The 23,977-nt window shown below is 39.5% G+C and overlaps 1 long non-coding RNA gene across 1 annotated transcript in view; it reads right to left on the bottom strand.

Annotated features, from left to right (window-relative positions):
* Positions 1–23,977, bottom strand: part of LOC132333305 (uncharacterized) — a 36,380-nt gene that overhangs the window by 6,676 nt on the left and 5,727 nt on the right. Inside the window, exon 3 of the long non-coding RNA XR_009488126.1 lies at positions 21,229–21,283. This is a non-coding gene — a long non-coding RNA (uncharacterized LOC132333305). The remainder of the gene's footprint in view (positions 1–21,228; positions 21,284–23,977) is intronic.

Genomic DNA, 23,977 nt, shown 5'->3' with positions numbered 1-23,977 from the left:
TTAGTAATATTTTAAGCTCCATATGGAATAAGGAGGAAATCTGAAGGAATTTTCATCTGAGATCTGAACTGCTACATTATAACCATACAACTTTTCTGCACATTTGCTAGAGTAATTTTTTCCTCCCCAGACTATTAAAATTCCCTTTGCCCAAGGGCCTTGATGTCACAAATACATATGCACAGTTTATGCATAGGATAGCCCTTCTCATTTCAGTGGGCACACCTCTGTACCTCATACTGGGTTTGTATTATTTCTTCACAGGTCATGAGTCGGACGCTTGCAGATCTTTCTGGGTTTTCTACAGCACCCAAGGTAGGAATCTGTGGAGCAAAAGCTTCAATGCTTCTTTTCTGTTAGAGGCCTGAAGAGAAAAACATCAATATAACTTCTTTCCCTACTGCCCTGCAAGTGAGGCAAACCCAGTATTTTAGAGCAGGAGGCTGGGTGTGGAACATAAGTACGTTGTATCTGTGCCTTCATAAAGAGATTTGGAGACATCTATTTTGCAACAATTGAGAAGAAACTGGGTGGGTGGTGTAGAAGAGGGGAACTGTGAAGACCAAATGTTTAGCTGTATTCAACTGTAAACAGAGTGATAGTCAGTAAACAGTTCCTCTGAAGAGAGTAATTAATAGGCACATGTGAAGAGATGGAAAAGAAGATGTATCCTTCCTCAGCAGACATCAAAGGGCAGGCTGGACAGTGAGGAATTGCGCATTCCCGAGGAGCCCACACAGCTGTATGTACATTCAGCAAGGAAATGCAAGGCAGCGTCATGAGCTAGGGAAAAGAGGAGTGAGGGGTAAGGCAGTGAAAGAGGAGCCCCGCAGTAACAAAGGAAGGAGCACCGCGCTCTGTGGGCATGGGAACAGGAGAGGAGAAGCACGGAGGTCTAAGCAGGTCAGCTCTTTCTGCAGAGGGGTCAAGTTGCAGAGAAGTTTTGCAGGATTAGAAAGAGTGATAAGACAGCACAGTAGGTAGCCTCAAAATGAGATAAGGAAACAGAGGAGGAGCCACTGAAATGAATGGTTCTTCATTGTGATTCTCCTGCCTCTTGCTACATCTGAAAGCAGAACCCTGTGGCAGTTGGCCAGTTTGACAGGGAAGGCGATAAAAATAAATTACATCCTCTGTTTCCAATACAGCCTGAGATGTTTCCAAAAGAATGGGGGAAGGGAACTTATCTGCAGGGAGAAAAGGTACTCAGAAGATCCAAAACTCATTGTCTGTTCTCTATAAAGGGGTGTCATGACTGACTCCATAATGTACGTACTTGGCTCCAAAATGGGAGTTTGGAACCTTCCGCCTCTGGGACCAGCTGCTTTCACAAATGTTTCACTGGAAGACAAATATTAGTTCAAAATGAAGGAAATGCTCTTTTCTGTCTCAAAGAGCACACATGAAGCTGGGAAGAACAAATCAGAGAAACTGAGGCCAAGAAATTTGAAATTCCCAGTGTCCTGGGTGGTCTTTGTTGTTTAATCCTGCATGTGTCATCAGTGAAGAATGTCTCTCTCCACAACCTGACTAACACTTGGACAAGAGAGATTTTCCCAATGACTGAATCACAGTTGAGCAGAATACATGCACATCAGCAGTGTGGTTTTGGCCAACTTTTTCAAATCAGGTCTTGTGCCCCAAACAGAGTCTAAGGATACAGGTTGTCTTCAAATGTCTTGGCACAGTAGACAGGCATTTTTGCTGTAAAAGCAGCTTTAGCAAGGACAAATAATCTCTTTTGGACACAGCACTACAGGAGTGTTTTTGCACAAAATAAAACCAAACCAAAAAACAATGAGAAGGCTGGACCCAGTAGTATCTACAATGAAATGTTTGTAGGACCTGTTGCAACAGGACAAAGGGAATGGTTTTAAACTAAAAGAGGGTGGATTTAGACTAGATAAAACCAAGAAATTTTTTACCATGTGGGTGGTGAAACACTGGAACAGGTTTCCCAGAGAGGTGATAGGTGCTCCATCCCTGGAAATCTTCAAGGTCAAGTAGGATGGGGCACTGAGCAACCTTATTCAGATGAAGATGTCTCTGCTCACAGCCAGGAGGGTTGGACTAGAAGGCCTTTAAAGGTCCTGTCCAATCCCAACTACTCTATGATCCTAAGAAACACCCCCTGTCCTCTTGCATGTACTTTCCTTTTGGGTGGTTCTCTGTGCCAAGGGAGGACTGCCCTGCCTCCTCTGATGTGTCAGGTGCCACATGGAGAGGAAATGTGTCTTCCAGGGGCAGTAACTGTGGGTCACACAAGGCAGGGAATAATTTGCACTCCATCCTGTGCTTAGGCACAGGCAATTGCACTATTAGTAATCCACCATCACTCTCCCATTAAGAAAGCAGTCCAAGTTCTTTGTTTAACCACTTGTTGTGGAATAAGCCATCAGCTCCCCATGAACTGGAAATTAAAAGTAGATCTCTCCTTAAAGATCCAGAACAAATATATTATTCATCTTACCTGGAGATTTGTCCCACACCACTAGTGATTTTCCCAGAGAAAGATGCTGCATACGGCTAATGGCATTTTTTGAGAGTTAGACATTCCAAAGATGTCTACTCAAGGGAAGAAATTTCATGTTCCAGCAACTTAGAAACATTGGCTGCAGTTACTGCTAGGAATGGAATTGCAATTAGTCTTCTACAATCTTTATAGGCATGCCTGAAAAACAGAGATGTCAATATTGCAAATCTGAGAGATCAGTGAGGCAGTGTCCTTTGCTGATAGACAACAGACCATTCCTCAAAACTCCCACTTGCTGGGCTGGTGGAGATAACATTTAGTGCGAGACAGAGCAGCTTTAGTTTTAGGGCAGGGGTGCTGCCTCTGTGGTTCTTTGGAATCCTCTTTGCTGAAAAACAACGTTGTATTATCCTCCAGAGATCCGCCAGGGCTGGTCTCCCATCTGTTCATGGATCTGCACCTGTTTTTCATTTCACCAACAGTGGCCACATGGCCTAAGATTGTGGGGGAATACAGAGAAGAAAATGAATGTGTGGCTCAGGCACTGGGGTCGTATTCAGAAGTTCTGAGTTTAAATCCTGACTGTGTAGCATAACCTTGGAAAGTATTTTCATTTTTGTCTACTTTACCCTGATCTGTAATGGACACAAAGGAGTGAATATTATTTTGGAGCCTTCTCCTTAAACTTTTTTTAACAAGAAATTGGAGAAAAAATTCTTTTTCTTCTTTGCTTCTTTCTCACCCATCACAGAAGTCTTTACAGAAGTAGATCTCTATAAAACATGTCACTTATGATTAGGAATACCAGACATGTCTCCATCCATTTCCTTTGCACTCTGAAAAACAGAGGTGAAGTTCCTTAAAAAAATTGCTCAGTTTCTGCCTGTGTGAATGACAATGCTGCTTGGAGATTGCTCCAGTAGCAGAGAACTAGTGTATAGGTATTTTGAGCTTCTCTTGCAACTGATGCATGGGAACCAGAGTAGCCACTGCTTGTTGATCTGAGACTGAATCACATTCTAGCTGCAGCCAGTGTCAGAGACATACAGAGGCAGATGTGGATCTACTCCCTGCCTCTCTCATGTCTTGCACTGGCCATGCCATACACGTGACGACATTTTGCTGTTCTCACAACACTTGCTTAAAAAGAAGAGGCAAAGTTGGTGCCCCTGCTCTGCCCACTCATTTTATTTATTGCTTCATCAGCCACACTCTGTGTGTTTATGCTCCAGCACAACAGTTTGGCTGTAGCTTCTGTTGACAGTCTGGAGATTGCTTGGGACTAAATGAAGAGGGTAACTGCTGTCAGGTTCCATGAAAGTGCTCATTGGGCATGGCAATACCAGGCTAACTGGGGACAAGCTGACCTTGCCAAATCCTATCAGTTTCTGCAAGGGTCCCTTAAAATTCTCAGTGTCACAGATCCTTGCAATGCACTCTTTGTGAATTCTCATCTCGGGCACTGCTCGACAAAAAAATCCTCTCACATTTCTTCTGTCCCAACTGGGGACTGAGTTGATTACAACTGTTCTCAATGTTGTTTCTCACCTTGAGCCTCACTCAACCTCTATTGAAATCTGCTGGGGTTTGTCATTGACTTCAACAGAATTAGGCTTCGGCCTTTATCAGAAAGTTTGCTGCTAGCTGCAAGTCTGATTTCCATGTGATACATCTGTAAGCTTTTAGTTATCATGCTGGCTTTGAAATGGAAAATTGACACACTGTTATCTCTGGGAGCTTGTTGGGTTCAGATTGGCTCGGTCAGATCACAAGTAAATTGGCACCAAGCAAGGCTGCTATTGAGTTCTTTATGTTTGATCCTCAAATTTAAAGCTACCTGCCTCGTTGGTGTGCACTTGAGACTATCAAGTGCACTTGAGACTACCTGGTTTTGTCTGAATTTTGCAACAATGGAAAGGGAAGGTCTTTTGCAGGACCTGTGGATTAGGAGTTTTGTGTCAGCTTCAGAAAACCTCTAGAGGACTAGGATACAATGCTATGCTGAACACTACAAATTTGCAGGTGCTGTGGCCAGAAAAGATAATTAGAAGAGACAATTATGATCATTCATCTCAACTTTCTGCAAACTACAAATCCTCGTAGTTTTTATAAAGGACCATACTTCTCAATTTAACTTGTCATTAGAATTCTAGCTGATTTAATTTCCTCCCGTCATGGAAAGTTTGTTACAATCTAAGGTTTCTTTTCCTCATTTTTTAAAATTTGTTCCTCATCTCTCATCTAAACCTGTTAACTTTCATTTCATGTCTCTGGATGTTGTTCTTCTTTCACCTGTGCCTACTGTGGGACTCCAGCTCTGTAGCATCCCATGTGGACCCTGATGCAGTGCAGTCTATCAACTGTTTACTTTTTCTTCTCAACCATCTTCACAGTCAGGTTTATATTTCAGGTCTCCATTCACTCCTAACTCCAGTATATACATTTCTAGAATTCAGATTATTCCAATTTATCCAGCTTCTGGTGACCCAAATCACTATATTATTTTAAAATATTATCATTGAAACTCCTGTGGTTCACACTCTCTCAGTAGTTTTGTAAGGCCTCCTTATAAAATCAGTTCTTTCACATTCAGATGTTTAATTTACATTGGACTCAATGGAAACATCCTTTTTGGAATTTTTTTTTTGAATGGCAAGACCAGACGTTAAACTAGCAGGCAATACCAATGTGGTGCTAACAATGAAGATGTTAATGTTGAAAGAGCCAGCTACTGAGATTTTTCCTCTATTTAATGACTCAGCTTTCTTTTATGGCCTACCTTTAAGTTACTTCAATTCTATCAGTTTTTTTCATAAAATGCTATAAATGCCTCTGCTGAAAGGTAAACTAATTTGGACTCCATGCTCTCAAGATATGGAGTAACTGAAATGGAAAGGGACCTTTGGAGTTCATCCTGTAAAAAACCCCACTGAGAGCAAGGTGAACTTTAAAGTTAGATCCATATGTACTCATAAGTAGAACTGCAACTACAGGAAAAGGTTGAATTCACTGCACAAAATAAACCATTCATAAAGGATGGGACTTACAAATATTTTGACAGATTATTGCAACAAGGATGCTGCTATTGTATTTTTCTAGGCACCTTCTCACTGTGCATCCTTAACATAAATTATGGAGCAAAACTCTACTAATGACTCTAGAATCAACATAAACTCTCATGGAAGTGTACAAATTACTTTGAAGTCTTCTGTCTCATCAGTGGCCCAAGAACTAATGCTTACTTTAACCCTCTAATGTGCAATGAGTTGACTTAAAAATTTTTCACTATCTATATGCATTTTGATTTTAATTCTACTTTGTAAAGGAAAAAAAAAATGTCATCCCACTTATGGAATGATCTTAGTAAAAATAGATATTTGACAGAAATCTGTAAAGTGATTTTTTTAAAAAATATAAAATACTGTTGTAACATTTGCTCTTCTGGTCTTATTCTTTATTTACCAGTTTTTCGACATCTGTTCCTGTCTTTTTTCATCAAATATTTATCTGCAACAGCTGAAAGAGCCTCATTTGTTTTAATTAAGAATAAGACCACCAAGCTGGGATCACTTCCTTGGCTCTTCCATGGCTTGCACAGACAGACAGTAGATCTTGTGAGGTTTCCTGAGGGAGGCCCAGTGACAGGCTTTCCCCCCCTCCCTATATCCTTTTCTTTTCCACCATGTTTATTTTGGGATAGAGAAATGTAATCAGAGCCACATTCCGACCACAGAAACTTTTTACAGTTACACGCATGAGAAAGGAGGATGATCTTGTTGTGTTTCATTTGCTGTTTCATTGGAAGAAACTGTTTTCTGATTTGTGACTTCAGGGATGGAATTATCATTGCCACAGAAACACAGGAATAGCAATAAGGCCTCTGGTTCAGCATGTCAATACTGAGAGGGGCAGCAAGTGCTTAAGGAAAAATTGTAGAAATTCAGCTGAAGTATATGCTACTGATTGAAAACATTTTTGTACTTTTTTTCACTAGCTAATATCTATTTAATCTCTTTTCTTTTTCCCCCTGTTAAGAAGAGGGAAAAAACAAAGAAGCAACATAAAATAAGTTCTTTGTACAAAGTTACTATTCTAAGGCAGTGGTAGAGGCTCATGCCTATTGCTACCAGAACTTCTTCTGAGGAGTGTTTGGGACATGCTATTTTCAGTTTTATGTATTCTAGAGAAGTACTTCTGGAGTGCATAGACTGCTCATGACTTCTAGAGATGGTGAGATGTCTCCTGGCCTTGGGATTCCAATTAAGTTGCATATATAACTGACCTTTCTCAGCCATCTTAATTATCTTAGTCCTTGCTAATGAGAGAGATTTTTAAATTAAGCTTTTACATTTATTTAAGATGAAGGAGACTAACAAGCAAATCTTGGTTTTTTCATACCCCATTTTCACTTCAAGCTTCATCATACAAGAAAAATAAACAAGCCATTCCTGTGAATCAGCGAATTAAGGCTGTAATATCCTCACCTGGCAAAAATTACCTTCAAAAAAGATCCTACTTCAGTCTCCCTTGGCAGTACATTACAGCAGAGTCATTAATGCTTACACAGATATTTCTTACAGTTGTTAGATACAAAACACTGATTACCTTTAAAATGAGAAGATCTCCTTCTTTGTAGATTTAATCAGTTTAGAACTTTACAATCTGGAAGTTGGAATCTTCTCAATTCTGAAAAAACCTATCAGACTCAGCCTGACAGTAATTTGTGCACCTCAGTTTATTTTGCAGGCAAAGTAGAAAGAAAGGTAGGTTGATGTGATCTTATGTATCAAAAATTACCCCATTACAGCTAATTTTTTTTTCTCATAATACACATATGCAACAGGCATGCATATAGCACATTTCATTACACTTACATAGAAGTTGTTGACTAACCAAGAGATCAAAAGAGATTTTATCTCAGCATCTTTTCCAGTTCACAGTATTATCTCTTATTCCACAGGACATGGTAACGTGGCTGGATAAGGTTCTCGTGTAGATTGGTTCTGCATTTCAGACATATGGGTAAAACTGACACAGAATTTTAAAGGCAAAGTTTTCAGAAGTATATTAAGACCTTAAAATTAAATAAGAAGTTGTTCCTTATGTTGTCCTATACTAATACTTACTATTCAAGTAATTTTTACAATGACTCACTATATTATACTTACAGTACTATACTGTAGCTTTCTAAGATCTTGATATTGGCATAAAGGAAAAGAATCAATCTTGTAGCTTGGAATCAGAATTTAATCCTTTCCTTGCAAGAGACTAAGACAGGAGACAGCACCATTGCTTAATCAATTGCACAACAGAAGGTCATGCAGGAACCTAGATTTTCTTTCCAGCACTGCCACTGGATTGAGGGTGACCTTCATCAAATACTTTTTCTACTCTGTAAAATCTAACTATAACTTCTCCTTCTGAAGACATTTGAATGAGAAAGTACTGTTAAGTACCCTAGATTTGATGCTGATTCCTTACAACGGTAAGTGAAATAAGAGTTAAACTAATTTAAGGGAGACTTTATTAACTAGAAAGATTATGAGCTTGTCAAAGAGATATTAATTAAAGTCTGGGGACTGCTTGCCAGTGTCATTCTAAATTAATTGCTAATAGGTTACTCTTAAAAGTGGAGTGCAGCTGCAAGAACATCAGGCTCAAAGGAAACTCGATTTTGTTTATCATTCATTTTTACTTTGTTTAGCAAAGGATTTATAAATACCAAAGAAACCTGAAACTGTTTCTGGCAAGGATATTTTTGATTACAAAAGTATTTCTATAATCCAAATGGCAGGATTCACACACTTACTATAGAACTTTCCACACTTTTCTCTCTTTTTGTAAATTCCTGATAATATAAAAACCTTTAGGACTGTGTCTTGTGTGTCTTTCAAGAGGCAAAGAAGTAAAAAAAAAATCTAACATAAAGTTAGCATCAGTTCTAGTGACCCCCAAATCATGTGTGGCTGGTATAATGCTCTTTGGGGATAATATTACCCATGAGAGCAATTCAGAGAGGCCAGAGATTTCAAGGCCTCCAGTTTATAGTTACTGTGAGGGCATAGGGTGGGCATGGGGTGGGAAGTGGGTCATGCCCCCTTCTGTCCCTATTTACAGGCTATGTGCTGTAGCTTTCTGTGTAGGAGTTCTGCTGCTTTGTCTCACAGAAATAAGTGCTTCAGGAGGACAGGTAGTTCAAGGCTGTATTCTGATCTGAATTAAACCGGGGGATTTCTTTGAAGACAGTATAGCTACACTGGTGGGAAATGTGGGAAAACAGAACCTGAAGAGAGCAATCCCTGCCATCAGGCTCAGGCCAGGCTGGCAAAAGATCTTCCCTAACTAAAAGTCAGCTTCCTAATACTTATAAAAACATCTCAGGAAAGAGGGACACAGTACTGTTACATTAATTGTCCCATTTGAAACATCCAGACTCTAAACCTATGGCTTCAAAACCTCCAGCAGAATTTACCAGACAGTTCTGTTCAATACTGACATGACCAACTTCATAGCATTTTTCTTAAGGGGGACTTGAACAGTGGCCTGAAGTTTCCCTTCCTATCTGGTCATCTATTTATCTCTGAGCCACTGCTTTTCTACTTGTACACACATATACTTGTGGTTTTCATAGCTGGTATGTGCAGAATGTGACATGTGGAACCAAGCAGGGGGAGCACCAGCAGTTGGAAAAATCTTGATGACAGAAACTTTAAGGAGTGAAGTACAAAGTGTTCCCTGGAAATGAGATAAGCTGGAACAATGGAATAACTTTCTGTGTGCCATGTTTGAAGACTCCACACTTGATATTGCTCTGAGAAGAAGAGCACCTGTAATGCACCATGTTGTGACTCTTGTTTGTACAACACAGACTGACTTGACAACAGAGTAAGTCCTGTAAGACTGCCATTAAAAAACATAGCTGTGCTTACTGATCATGATGTAATTAAGTAATATGCACACATTGCAAGGTGGATGCCATGCAGTGTCTGGTTGGTATCAGGATTCCTTTAGATCCTATGGACAAGGAAGTGGTATGATGCACAGACTAAGCTCAGAGCAGCTCTAGCACCCTGGCTACATGGAAGCTGACAACTGATTGTCATGAAGAAAAGTTCCTTAATATTAAAAGTGTGTTTAAAAAGAAGGGTCAGAGAAAACAAAGTTAATATGTCCATATTGTCCTATCACGAAAGTATTTTTAACAATTGCTAAAAGAACCTATACAAACTGTGAGGTTTATAGATACATCATACCTCAGATTTATGAGAAGTCTTACTTTACTGGATGCTCCAATGTAAGATTTCCAGGCATTCCATCTAATCTTCTAATCCAATAATCCTAAAACCCAGCAATTAAAGAATGTTTTGACAAAGCAACCTGAGGCTCATTCAATTATGCCACACAGCTTAGGCTCACTGACTTAAAATAGTCAGGTTTACTAATGTAAAATATGCATTCATTGTGTCTGGATTCACTGGAATCACAGACGCTTCTGCAGAACTCAGCCTATTAACAGCTTCGTCCAAACTGAGACTAAATCAAGAAAAAGGAAATTCTGTTTCCTTGTTGAGAGTTAATGCAATTATGCCTCTAACACAAAGTCATAACCAAGACCCAACAATCTTTCAAAAAACCCCAGAATTTAATAAGCAGCTTTTAGAAATCCTTCTTATTCTGCCATGTGTGTTGGATTTCCCCTTAATATCTGCCATTTTGCTGGTGTTTCCTATGAGAAGGTGCAGGTCTGATGATTCAGTGAGGCTGTAGGTACAGTTTGTGGTAATTGGGAATGGGGCTGCAGCTCATCCCCAATGGGCTACAACTGAGTAGGTCAGGTGAGCAGCACTGCCAGCAATGAGCCATGGAGTGCCCAGGGGCACTGACCAACCACCAAAGGGAACAGAGGGCACACAGGTGCAATACACAAACATGAGGGGTATAAAAGGTTGGGCTAAAGAGTAAGCAGGTATTTGCAGCCTTCTGAAATGATGTTCCTCTGTATGGGCAGGCTCCTGAAGCCTTCTGTTGAGTATGGTGTTACTGTGTATGGGTGAATGCCTAAAGCCTGCTGAAATTGCATTGGAATACTCTGTATATCATGGCCATCTCAACTGTGATGTGTGCTAAGATATGAGACATTATAAATGTTCCAGAGTCATGGAGAAACTGGAAACTTCAGCAATGCAGGGAATTCATATTATGTGCTGTGTAAGATAATAATGGAGTATATAGGGTTTGCCCCAGAAGCTGGAAGAAAGACTAAATGATACACTGAAGCTGTTGTAGCAGAAACACAGAATCATAGAATCATTTAACTTGGAAAAGACCTTTGAAATCATTGGGTTCAACCAAGCTGTCTTTTCAGAATTCTAAACTGGACTCAGGTTAAATATGAAGTCTGCTCTAACAGTCTGATACAGCATGTGTCTGCAGTAAAGTACTAGTTTGCTAGCAAAACACATTACAACATTTTCTTTGTGAGTTCTGTTGACCTTCAACCTGGTAAGAGGATAAATGTTAAAAAAGCACAGAAATAGACAAGAGTGGTTTATACAAGTGGAACCTTTGTAATATCTGTATCTGTGTGAAGGGAAGGCTTGGATTGTTTGTTGTTTGTTTTGGGGATTTAGGAGGGTAATGAACAAAGCAATTACGAGAGACAAAGATATGCAGCTTTTTCCTTCTCCCAACCATCTCTAGGAATTGAATCCACTAGCTGCCTGGACTTCATTCTTATAATCCCTCCCTTAACCCTTTCACTTAGTGAGTCCTCAATTTTCCCTTAGGTGTAACTACAGTTTGCTTGTGTCTGTGTCCAGATTCTTGTTTCATTTTTATACTGGGTAAGAGTCCTTCTCTGTAGTGTTTGGTTCCTTTTACACACATTAGTGTATTCTCAGACCACATCCAGGTTTTCCAGTGTGGGCAGCATTATACCAAAAATACAGAGTACAGTGACATTAGTCAACTGATCACATTGAATCATTCTTATTTTCCAAACGACCTCTCATAGCTTCCCGAATTTATCATTTTTTTCTATTGATTTGGTACATGGTTTTCACATTCCTTAAGCCAGAAGCTAAGGGGTTAAGTGGTTTTTCATCTCATATATATTGTACAGACTGAGATGAAAGCCATGGCTCAGCAAAGTCTTGCTTAACATGGTTATTAGCATCAAACACTTGTTCAAAAGAGGTGTTGCTATGCACCTGCTATTTTAATTCATATTAGGTTTATTAAAATCAAAACAAAGTGTCAGACTAGAAACAGAGCAGTGCTATGATCTGCTAGAAGACATAAAATAAAGACAGATTATGAAGTCTGATATGGCTACTGAGTAATGTCTTCATTTAGACTATTCTTCCAGTGCAAAATTTTTAGGTAATATCCTCAGCAGAAATAACTGGCACTGAAGCCACACTGTTTTTATCAGCAAGATCTGATCCCTTTTATCTTACATAAAACATTAATTGCTAACTTTTATGCAGTTGTCTTGCCCACTGTGGTTCTCTACAGAAGAGGAGTGAAGGAAATAGGATTTGTAAGAAAAAGCTGAAAAGTGTTTCCCTCTTGCAGGGCACCCAGTCTCGCGCACTCTTCACAATAGGATACTGAGCTAGATGGGCTCCTGGGCTGACCCAGCCCTTAACTTCTAATTCCTCCTTGTCACCTGGAACGAAGCCTGTTGTTACTCATGTGCTTCTAGCCCTGGTCAGACAGCACCACGGAAGCAACAGTAACTGCTCAGCAATCTGCTGGGCTCAAACCCTTTGTGTGAAGCACTGAAATGGATCCTGTCTGCCAAAATTCTCACTACCAAGTGAGAAGTTGGTAGACATTGGTATGCTTTGGATCTCTCTGCCAACAGGAGAATCATGCATTTTTTTAAATTATAGAGTGGGATACACAGTTTGCCAACTGGACTCTTAAAATACCGATCAGGAGTTATTCCAAGAAGTACACACTGCCTGTTGGAATTGTGCAATGCTGCTGACATCCTGCTTTGTGTCCTAGAATATAGATAAGATTATGTATTACCTCAGCTAGGAAAGATGAAAAAGAAAAAATTGCTTGTCAATAGACAGGGATGAAACTCTTTCTCAGAAATCAGGGGACCTGAAAGTCTGCTATAGCAACTCTTAAGTCTTCAAGATCGCATTAATTTTCATAATTTGAACAGCATATGAATAAAGAACTTTAAAGACTTAAGATGAGTAAAGAAGATATTTAGAAAGTACAGAAGTATCAACCAAGCCTGGAGATCCAAGAGAGGCTTAATTGCAATGAGAAAAGGAATAAAATATAAATGTCAAAGTATACATACAGAATACTCTGGTAGTATCTGTAACTACTTAGTGAAAAAACTGAATATATCAGATCTTCTTTCCAAGTCTTGAGATTTTTTAGTACACAGATGGACTAGAATTCAGTGGAAACAAAAGTATCACATCATAAGTCAGTTGTTTAACATATTCTGTGTTTATATAAACTATGAGTAGACACAGCATTACTGTAATACCATGGTTGAGCAATCAGGCACTCAGGGGTCAGAAAACGCAGCACAGGTCAAACCACAATCATAATTCTCTTCCTTTCTTGCTTATGCATGAAAAGATGAGTCTGGATGTTCCACTGACTTATATCAGGGGGCCTGAGTGAACCAATAGGGTTTAACAGGCCTGACCAGCCTCACCTGGGATCTCTACCCACACCCCTGCCCATGGGCTCAAGGGCCTCATTTAAGCTCAGCCATGGATGTTTAGCCTCTGCCTGAGCTACACCTTAGGTGTGCCTGTGCTTGGCCATGGACCCTGCTGATCAGATCACGAGCTGAGCTGATTTCCCAGTTCCCTTTCCCATGTGTAGTCCTGCCTGATGATTCCTGGGCTGACCCTCCTTGTAGGCTGCCTGCCTTGATGCTGCACCTGCTTTGCTACGGCAAACTCGCCGGGTTCTTGGACTTTGCTTAACCCCTGCTGCCCTCCCTTCTCTTGCTGTGGTGTTGTGGGATGGAGCTCTGGTTGATAAGGCCGCTACCATGCTGGCTGTAATATCATGTTTGGCTTCTTTGGTGGGAGCCAGCCCCTGCTGTAATCTGCTCACTCTATCTTACTATTTCTATTTCTTAAGAGGGACAGTGTAACTTTCCTATAAAGTCTTACTTTTCCAGTAAGACTTGAAGGCTAAGTCTGTATTCAGATTTAGCAGCTACAGACTAATGGTTAAAAGATGAAATTCAGTTAGTAAAATCTTACAACTACTGCAACTATATAGTAACATAATACTAATGAATTGTATATTGAAACAAATTTAGGTGTAATTTTCTCAAAACCTTGAAGACTACTAGAGTGACATTTTATAAGAGATTTCACAAAACCATTTTTATTGCCCTATTAAAATTTGTCTCTTTTTTTGAATTTGTTTTCAAAAACTTCTAGATTTCAGTTATGAAAACTAGGATTTCCTTTAATAAAAAAAAACCCCAACTAATTATTTGGAAGTTGTTTGCAAAGTTGTGTCAAAAATACAGGAGTGTTCCACCTCTGCTAGTTTTTCTAAGACCAACAGTTCCATAGAAAATATTGAGAGAAGGCTGGAGCCACCTCACACTGGTGAAGTGTTGCATGTTTCTGGACTTCCGTGCAGAGGTGAAAAAGGGGAAAGCTTCTGGCATCTTAGAATTTGGTGGCTTCTGTTGATTTCAGGGGAAACAACATCTTGCCCAAAGGCTAAAACAGTGAGACTATTTTGTTGAATGAAACATTTCCAGAGACAAAATAAAATAAATAATAAGTAGGAAAAAAGTTAGGAGATAGCTCTTGGAAAGATTTACAATGCACAAGAGAAAGCTAACTGACAAAAGAGATACTGCTCAAAGGCATTCTCATGGACAAAATATGTGCTTACTTTTCAAAGCCAAGGAAACTTCAAGTACTTAAGGGTGGGGGTGTGTGCATGTGTGGAGATCTTAACCTGTTGCACGTTAGCAAAGTATGGTGAGAAAACAACAATCTGTGGCTTTGGAACTGGAAAAACTAAGGCCAGTACCTAAACAGTGTCCAGTCTTTTAAAGTTCATTTGCCAGTTTCAAGATGAAATTGCAAGGACTTTTTCAGAGTTGGAGAAATTTGAAGTCAGAAGAGATTGGGGGGGAGAGGCGGGGGAGCATTAGATGGGGAAAAAACAGTCTTTTGAAGTTTTGTATGCAAGGCAAGATCTGGATTTGTGCCTTTAAAGCAAACCTTCCTGATGTTACAAATTCAAAAAAAACTCATTGTGGCCAAAAGCCACATGGCATGCACTTATCTTTGGGAGGAAGGGGGAGGGAGAACAGTTCACAAGCAGGAAATGGCTTCCAGGTGTCTCCCTACTCCAGTGCACAACTTGATCGCTACAAACCAGCGGTGCCAGGTTTAGTAGTCCCAGCTGTCTCACTTCTTCTCAGGGATTTGGACTAATCATGCATTATCACAGCCTTTCTGCTGGTGACACAGCATAAGCCTGGCTCTGGAGCTACGCTTGAACAGCTTACAGGCTGTGGGTGATTGAAAAAGTTACAGGTAGTCCTTCTCAATCGAGTGTGAGCATGTGGAAATAAGCAGGGTACGTCTACCTCAGTCTGCGTAGGCACTCAGGCCCATGTGTGCAGAAATTCAAACCACATCTGTTCCTGGAACTGGACAACAAAATCAGTTACTCTGCTGCTTGCTGTGTTGTGGGAGGAAGTAACTGAATGTGGCACTCTCTTTCCATCACTGAGCTCTCTACAGCTGGCAAAGAGGCAGGAAAAGATGCATTTAATTTCTTCTACCTCCATGTTGGTTTCAGTTTTTTTCCCCTCCCTTCTTTCAACAGCAGAAACACTTCTTTGTTGGGTATTATTCTTTCTTTGTACAAATGAGGTAGGGGGAGCTTTACAAAGCCTCACTCCACCTTGTTAGTTTAGAATATAACAAAAAATTAATTAGCTGATATCTAACAGAAAGGAAAGCTAGTTTTTAAGAGTACTGTTTAACATTCTTTCGGCCTTTTCCTCAGGCAGAAGTTTGAAGTTGTAGCATTAAGCTGACAGAAGAGTGCTGCTATCCATTTTACTCCATTATTTACATCAGGAGGAGATCATGGTGAGCGGAGCAGTGTCCTTTTATTTGGCAATGCAGTGTTTTGCCCAGCTGGGTAACTCTACTGTTTCCTGATTAACCAGAATAAATTTAATATTCAACAGGGAATGTAACATCTTGAGGAGGAAAAAGGAATAATAAAGAAAACGAACAGCAATTTCATTTTGATTGAGTATATTGTGTCACAAAATAGTGATAATTTACTTGGCTGTAGAAGCAATGAATGTTTGCATTCTCAGTTCTGGTGAAAGCTTCTCCATTGCTTCCCCAAGAGATACTGTTTTTACTGTGCTCTCTGGAGGACCATTTTGAACAAAACTCTTGAAGTTGCATTCAAATATAATTTTTTTTGGTGACTATTTCCCTTTTAAAGATGAGTGAAAATATGGCAAGCAGTTCCTTGGTGTGGAAAAGACTGTACATAATGGCAATTTTCTCAAGGTATAAGAGCAGTTTCCCCAAGCCAGTGGAAGAACAGATTACTGAAAGCTTAATGAAGTAAATATTTTTAGTCAAAAGCAGTCTGAAGTGCAGGAATTAGCACTGTATTTTCATGGCAGTGAGATGGATGGCATGGCAGCAGGCAGCAGCAGTCACCCTCTGTCTGTAGGAGTGCACTGGCAGTTGGTACAAGCCTGTATAGTGGCTTATGAACTGCCCTGTAATGTGACAGGTTGCATTATGCTGGGCACATAAGGAGCCAAGCCACCACCTTCTCTCCTTCTCTGTCTTTGTTTTCTGGCAGTAACAAACATCCTGATGATAAATGCTCCTACATCATGGTGTGCTGGGTCTATCAGCACTCAATATTCAGTTGATGATTTCATGAAGCCCTGAGATATTTCCACAGAGGTGTAGGGTCATGCTTTTGTTTTTCTTGTCCCACTATTTAATATTGTAACTTTTAAACTCTATTTCTCAGTGTGTGAGAAACCCTAAAAAGCTTTAAGCTGTAATCCACAAATTCTATTGTCAAAACAGGAAAACCCTGTATATCCAAGGTTTTATTACCCATTTTTTTGTCTAACTGCCTAGTTTCTTCCCAGATTAGTCTGTTTCAAAATTAAGCAGACTACTCCTGCACCAGATGTCCAGATGCTCCTCGGGAGAACAGAGTTGTTTTTCAATTGGCTCACTGTCTTTTAATGAGGCAGGGGACTTGTGACCTCAGTGCATTGTGGCTGATAAATGGTAGGATGTACCCACACATCCTCACAGAAAACCTGCAAACACAAATGAGTTGTTGGTAATCTCTAGACTTTCCTAGGGAAAGGCAATCTTGTGGGCAAACACTTAAGCAGAAAGCTAATGCTTAATATGTGATTTTAAACTGCCAGTGCACAAGCCTGTCAACATTTATTTCCAGGTTCTCTGATCCTTTTTATTAGTTTCCTGTCTTGTTTTCATCTTAACCAAGCCACAGAAAGGAATGATTTTCTTTTGTTAACAAATATTCAATTTTTTTCTTCAAATCTGCTTGCATTTCCCAAGGGTCTGAACAAGTTAAAAATGTTGTTTGTGCTGCTTGAAAGTAAAGTATGCTCTTAAACAAAAAATTATGTAACTTTTACAAAATAATATCACATGCTAGACCATTATGCTAAAACCTGATCAGATAAGTAAGCTTTGCCTTCATTAAGTGCTTTAATCTTGACTATACTCAGGGCAGCTTCTAAACAACAGCTTTGGAGTTTTCCTCCAAAAGATCTTTCATGCTCTAGTCTGGAATTTTTTAAGTAACTAACACAATGTTTTTAGAAATCAAAAGCAATGCTTTCCCCTTTGTTTGTAAAAGTAACAGGGTGATGACAGAAAAACTTCCCTTTGGCTATAAACTGGGTGTTATAAATACCCAAAAGCTAAATCCTAGTCTGGGTTGTTTTTTAAAAGAAAAATTATTTTATTTTAATTTCTTTCTCCAAGACCTCTTTTCTGAGATGCATTTGAGCTTTAGATCTCTGCTTGCATTGCCACAAAACTGATGAAAGTCTGAGATCTCAATCAAAGGCTTAACAAAACAATAATCCTCTATTGCCCTAATTCTTCTCGGAAACATCTCTCTCTGACAAGAACAGTCCCTAAGCTTTTACATCTTTTTTTTTCTGCTAAAAATTACTTTCCTAATTAGAAGGAATTGTTTCCTTCCCAAGCCTTTATGCCTGAAGAACACTGTATTTATGGAAAAGATCTCTCAGACTCTTTAGTTCCCTGCCCTCAAACACTATGATTGTGATTGCACTCTACATCCTCCAAAAATTCCAACTCCTTTTATAAATAAGCAGAAGAATTCAGTAACATTCTTCATAATCCACCCAATTTCATTTGAAGCAAAAATCAGAAATAGCAGGAATAATCATGACTCACAGACTTCATGCATAGTGTAAACATTAACTTTCAAGCACAACTTTACAATTTAAAATTAATTTTCTTTCCCAGATATATTTACTTTTTACATTACCATGTTAACCCTGAGTTTTTACACATCATACTAAACAGGAATTTGAATCAGAATGTGTGAACACATAGGTAGAATTAGTTAAGTATTGAAAATTGAGAAAGGAATGTGAAATAGATTTCCAGACCAGAGGGTTTGGGGTTTGTTTTTTTTTTTCCACTCAGCAGCTACCCATCCTTACAGACATAAAGGCCCCATTTCAAGAAGGTACCTCTGCAGGAATAGTATCAGCAGTTTCATGTATCTGAGGAATTCAGTCCACCTAGGTTGGACACATGCTCAGATGTCATCCTTACTAGGTTTGTTGTAATAAATTTACCTGCCAGCAAATTTGAATGTGCTAATTGCTGACATGGACTATGCTCTTGGAAGTTCTTGACAAGCTGCAACAAGATTTGGAAGGTCATGAACAACCAATTAAAAAGCAGACAAATTTGAGTACAGCTGAAAAGCAAATAATTCATACTAAATGAGATGACTCCAAGTAGTGTGGTTTGGAAGAGCACTGAATGAAATCTGTTGGTGCCTGTTGGAAGTACTTAGTGTGAAGATGTGACGATGGCCATGGCTCCTGCATCTAAGTGGTTGCTTAAGCACTTATCCAGTAGGCATGGCTGCACCTGATCTGATACTTTTTCTTCAGAAGTGAATGGAAGTAGCTGCTCTAACAACTGTCTCTTTCTATGCCTGTCAATACCACTGTTTAAATGAGGGAGGAATGTTGAAGCTGGAGTAATAGTTCATCTTGCATTTAGCAGGAACCCAGCTTAGAAAGGCCACCACTGATTCATGGCAAGGTCTTAAATTTATCTGCATTGGATATTGAAATCTGGGAATTGACTGCTTTTCCTCATTTGAATTCACATCTCAGTAAGCACATTGCCACCACAGAAAAAGTCCAGATGTTGAGAATGATTAAAAACAATCTGAAGAGACTTTTGTCGTGCCAGACTTGTGAAAACTTGTGCTACTGAGGTGAGACAGAAAATAAGATCATGAGGTTATGTAAAGCAGTGAGTATCAGTACCAATGTCTCCATTGCTGTCCTATTGAACAAGAAGACAACATACAATAAAAAAGATCAGATATTAAAATATGGTTTTACAAATACTGCTTTCCCTCATCTAGGTAGCTAAATACAACAGGATATTAATCTGATGGGATTAAAAATATTACTAAATAGTTAAATGAATTACAATATCATCTTATGTTCACTAGGTCAAGTAACTTTATTTTTCAGAGAAAGACTATTATTTGGGAATAGAAAGTGCTGTAGGTACACAGGTTGTGGTGATTGGGAGTGGGGCTGTGGCCCAGCCTCATCCCCAGTGGGTACAGCTGTGAGCAGCACTGCCAGCAATGAGCCATGGAGTGCCCAGGGGCACTGACCAACCACCTAAGGGACCAGAGGGCACACAGGTGCAGTGCATGAATTGCAATGCAGATCGTGTCTGGTGTGACATGATGTTGCTCTGTATGGGCCAATGCTTAAAGCCTGCTCCTGCTGAAATTGCATGGGGATACTCTGTGTACCATGGCCACCTCGACTGTGGCATGTGCTGTGACAAAGTGCTGCATGCTTTGGGTATACACAATCTTTTTAATTTTAAAAAAGTTCTTTTTATAAAAAAGTATTTTTTTTATTCTGAAGGTACTCTCTCTAATTAATCCTAAAATTGCCTCTGAAAATCCTTGAACACATGGATTTACACCCCAGAAATTAAAGTTCTGTTTCTATGGCAGATGCTACTTATGCTCTTCTTTTGACATCTCAGAGGTTGAACATGGGAGATGTTGGTTTTGTTTGTACTGTTACTGCTCACAGCTCCATGAGGGAGTGATATTTCTGAGTAAAGTCTGAGATGTGTCATTAATGATGAACACACATCTATGCTGTAAGGAGATATTCTAAATGAAGGGTCACCCTACAGCTTGTATAATTTCACAGGTATGCAGCTGGAAAATAAGAGAAAGACAAGCCCTTCCTCTACTTTCTCATAGTCTGAGTCTGCTTGAGGCCAAAACCTGGCAGACTGCAAAAAGAAACTTGTGCATCTGGACAAGCCATATCAGAACAGAGAAGGCTGAACTGACTTGAAAACAAGTAAAATCTGTGAAACAGATCTGATCTTTTGAAGAGCCAGTACAGAGCAGCAGAAATGACAGAGCAGAGGGGCCATGCTGAAAACTGACTGCATCATCAGCACTCATGGCAATGGGAAAACTCTCTGGATTGACAACAGATAAGCCGATCAGGCAAAATACACTCAGCTGCTTCACAGGTCCACATGCAAACTTGGAGGAAGCTGAACTGCACAGCAGAGCCAGCTGGCTGTTCCTGAGGGTGGGCCCACTGCCAGGCAGCTGTGACAGGGGGAGCCAGACTCAGTAGCCACCCCCTGATGACCTGGGCTACCCTGGGATTGACTGATACTCTTTATTAGGAAGGGGGAAGTTGACTACATTTTGTGAAAATAGCCATAGATTTTGTTAGTTATTATTTAAAGATATCTATACAGCCCATGTCCTACAGTCTGCTGTTTGCATTACAAAATGAAGAGCAGAAGAACATCTCAGTAAGAGTACAAGAAAAGGTTTAATTCATTTTTTCCCCAGAGGGAAGTCAGAAATTAAACTCTAAGCAAGAGCTTTGAGACATGGCTATCTTGCCAAAAAGAGCTGTAGACATTGAAACTGAACCTCTTTGCTACCAATTTAGAAATTTAGGTTTTCAGCCTCTTCTATGATTTAAAAAAAAAAATTTCTAATGTGATTTATTGTTTATTTTCTAAACATTCAATGCCTCTGTTAATTCCCTAGTTTCACATATGGAAAAGTGTATGCCTGGATGTGGCTGGGCAAGGACACATTTCAAAGACAGTGTAACACTGATCACAGAAGGAGGCTGTCAAAGCCACCGCATAAGCACAGGTCAGCACATTTGTAAAATAAGATATTTATCTTCAAGAATTAGGGGTATCCCTTCAGTGAAGTACTAGAAGATACATAAGTACAAACACTGCCAGCTGCCCCTGCTAATGCAACAAAACAAAACAAATATTTTCACTGCACCTCAGAAAAGAAACATCACTGACACCCCCTACCACTCTTGTGTTTTGCTATAGAGTATTAAAACCAGGAAAACACAATATATGTATTAGGATGCCACCCCTTCTTACCTTTATGGATTTCAGAGAGGAAATGATGAGTGTTTCCATATATTGTTTTTTCACTCTAGAAAAAAGAATGAAAATAATTTTCTGTACCCAGTTTCTGCACCTGGGGCCTAAATGAAGGGAAGTAGGTAAATAGTTCCAAGTAATTAATGTAATGACTCAGAGGGGCCACAGAAGGAAAGAGGAGTTTCTGCAGTTTAAATGTTTGCATTCATGCTTTGCCTAAAGCAAAACAAACTATCTGTCTTCTGGTTTGTATTTTTGAAATGAAAACTTCCATTTGTCTTATTGTCACTCCAGCATGTGCATCATTTACAGCTTTCACTGCTTGAAATACGCAAGTACTGTACATTGCAAGATTTTTTTTTTCCTGAGCTTTTAAGATATTCTAGAATTGTAGACTGTGCTGTAGGAAGTGAACCAGTAAAGGCAGACTCAATGTAGAACGTGTTGGGTAATTTTTGTAAGTGGCTGCAGCTTAGAGGTACTGTGATGTTTGCTGTGTAGTGAAGTCTCCAACCCCAAACGAAATGCATTGGTCTTTTCACACTTCAGGAAAAGAGAATCCACTACAGGAATGACTAAACTTGATAAGTTATATCCTGACTGGCCATTATAAAGAAAAGATGGTGGGTATTGAGTTCCGTCTGTTTCTGATATTCTGGTCCTTTAATGTGAGCTGCAGAGGTGTGAAAATCTACAAAATACATTCCTGAACTCTCTCCTAGAGTTAGAAATTTAAGTCAACCTGTCCTTACAAAATGGGAGGAAAAGTATAATCTGTTTTATCTAACAGCTCGGTGAAGAAAAGATTAGTTATCAGAGGAAGTCTGTGTTCAGGTCTTGACTCTGAGGGTATAAGATTTGCATTTCTAACTTTCCATTTAAAGAGCCTCAGTATAAGGGATGTTTAGGGGAAACACTTGTAATTTCTCCTAGGGAAGTGAGAACACTGCCCACCAGAAATACCATGAATGGAAAGAGAACTAAGTATGACTATTTGTCTTAATAGTTTGCGTGCTTAAGGTTGGATGAGGCCTAGGTTTTGTCTGGTCAAATCTCTACTTAATCCTGAAGAGGAAAGCTCTATGAGACAAAATCATTGTCTCTGGCCAATCATTGTGTTCATGACTTGCAACAGAAATATTTTCCTCAATCAGACCTCAGGCAGCAACATTTCTTCTGTAGAAGAGACTTGCCAGATGAGTGGCAATAGTTAATTTTTGCCAGCTCTCACAAAGAATTTCATTTGACTATGGCAAGCCTGCAGTCACTGTGCTAGGTAACATCAAGTCCCCTTTGTATGATCCAGGGACATGCTCTAACCTGCAAGCTGCTAGTGAGGAATTTATGTGGAAGCTGGAGACTGGAACAGGACAAGTTCATCTCATTGGAAGCCAGTAAACAGCTATTAAGCTTGGTCCAATGCTGACAAGGTTTCCTAATGTAATGATCTTGGCAAAGTCTCCCTAGAATAGATGCTGCTGAATTTGGCCAAGAAATGCTCAGAGGACTTCCCCAGGCAAAACAAGATGCACTGACTTCTGTGCACTAAACTGGGCCTACAGCAGAGCTGCTGTAAGGGTGAAGAGTCACAGTCTTTGTGACACTGAATCCCAAGGGAGTGATCACTGGTGAAGTCTTAGAAAATAGACTGAGTTCCCATCTAACAGTACCATCTCATGGTAAATATATAAATCCAGTGTAAGGAGCAGAGTAGCTGTTGCTAGAAAAAGTTTGACTAGGGAAAACTCTGCTTCTGTAGTACCTGTTTCATGTCCTGCCAGTCTAATGACCTCTGAGGGCAAAGGGCAGTTCTGGTGCTGCAGTGCAGCTCCAGTCAGTCAGGGATCACCTCCCACATCCCCGACTCGGAGCAGGGCTGCCACAAGTCTGTAGCCTCATCTTGGTCTCACTAAAGGTGGCCTCACCTAGGGAATATTAGTCCTCCTTACACTGATTTACAATGGGCAGCTCTGATTATTAAAGCAAAATTATTATCTTTTTGAGGTTTATAGACTCCACTCTCATTAGAAAGAAGCAACACTTCTTAAGCACACAGAATTAACTCAATTGTTTCTTGGCTGTACTGAGGGGAACATAAAATTTTGTATTTTAAAAAAATATGTATTGTTAAGGGAAAAGTATAGCAGGATACGTTTTGATTTAGTCTATTGCACCTAGGATTCTTTTCACTTGCTAATTTAATTACAAAAGTATAAGAAAACAGATAGCTTGGGAATATGGTGAGGCAATCAATAAAACTACAGACAAACAAAAGTAAAATAAAGTTAAATCCTTCACAACAGAATCCCGGATAGCACAATGTGGAAGCATCTTCTTTATGTAACTAAGGATTTTTTAAAATATTTAAATGGCTTATTTGGAACAAAAAGCTCTTATTCAACTCACAATGGCCTTGCAACTAAAAATACACTCTATTTAGTATTTCTTTCAACTTGTTTTAGAGCACATCAATAGTTTTCTCAGAAGATACTATCACTGTTTGGCAGAAACATACTTGCAAAAATAAACTAAATCCAGAAAAAGTTTCCAGGGATGTTTTTGGATGCAAATGTGGATAGTGACTCTGCTCACATCAAAAATAAAACACACTAGCTCTACAATGTCCTTTGCTAAATATAAACATCCTAACATTGATAAGCTTTATAGAAAAAGGAACTGATTGCCGTATATTATTACCATCTCCAGCATTTTAAGAGCACCCTCTACAGTCACAAAACACTAACCA

The sequence above is a fragment of the Haemorhous mexicanus genome, chromosome 13, assembly GCF_027477595.1.
Source record: "Haemorhous mexicanus isolate bHaeMex1 chromosome 13, bHaeMex1.pri, whole genome shotgun sequence".
Taxonomy (NCBI): Eukaryota; Metazoa; Chordata; class Aves; order Passeriformes; family Fringillidae; genus Haemorhous; species Haemorhous mexicanus.
This window is presented reverse-complemented; position numbering and strand designations above follow the sequence as displayed.